Genomic DNA, 1059 nt, shown 5'->3' with positions numbered 1-1059 from the left:
GGGGGCTGTCATCACCCCCCCCCCCCCCCCCCATTTCACCCAGGACACAATGGGAGACAAGCTACCCGCCATTACCAGCATTATCCCTGGGGGATGGTGATGGCCCTGGAAGACTCTGAAAGCTCATCAGTACCCCAACATCAACAGAAAAATTCCCACCAGCAGCCCAGAGACATGCTGGGCAGCTCTCCCAGCACACCGGCAAGCCCATGACCTGAGGCTGAGGATTTCAAAATGATCGGGACAACCCTGTACCAACAGGCTTCCTAACCCTTGGGCACCTTCCCAGGATCCAAGCAGAAGGCACCTCTCCTTCCCAAGCTGAGAAGAGCAATATTTAACCGAGCACTATCCCTTGTTTTTCCCTTCTCCAGCAACAATTTCCCAGTCTCACTCCACAACGTGAGGCCTCCACACAGTTCATTTATCCTGTGCAACCTGCTGCGTCCTCCACGAGCAGCCACTGGCAAGTCTCCATGGCGGGTCTTGCCACCTTCAGTTACAGATGGGGAAACTGAGGCATTTAGCAGAGCAATGCCAGGGTGGGGGGCCTGGCAGGCCCCCAGCAGCGTGGCTCTGTCCTAAGCTCATTCCCAATCCTCTGAGCCATTTGCAGTCCTGCAAGGGCCTGTGTCCATGAACCCATTCGGGGGGATCTGTGGCCAGGGCAGCCCCAGAGCCCCCGCAAGTGGTAACTGTTTTCCCCATGGCCTCCTACAAAAAGCCCCTCTCAAAGGCAAACCCGCCTCCAGGGTGTCTGCAGGGGAAAGGCTGCCAAAGCACTCAGGTGTGGGTTAGCACCGGGCTCACAGTGGGGCCTGTGTGACACCGCCCTGCTGGTGCAAAATCGCCTCCCAAGAAAGCAGAGGGGACCCCATGGTGTGCAAGGCCCAAGGTCCACTACCATCTCCTGAGCTTGCTGTGTGGTAGGCTCTTGGACACAGCGTGGACGTCTCTCCCCCCGGATCCAGCCCCCTGGGCTGTCCCACCAACCTCCCAAGGCCGCCCGTTAGCCCCCCCCAGCCCCCCTCCTGGAGGAGGCCGCGGTCCCTTTAAATC

Source organism: Aptenodytes forsteri, unplaced genomic scaffold, assembly GCF_000699145.1.
Source record: "Aptenodytes forsteri isolate BGI_AS27 unplaced genomic scaffold, ASM69914v1 Scaffold647, whole genome shotgun sequence".
In the NCBI taxonomy this organism is placed as follows: Eukaryota; Metazoa; Chordata; class Aves; order Sphenisciformes; family Spheniscidae; genus Aptenodytes; species Aptenodytes forsteri.
The sequence above is the reverse complement of the archived record's forward strand: the minus strand, read 5'-3'. Positions refer to the sequence as shown.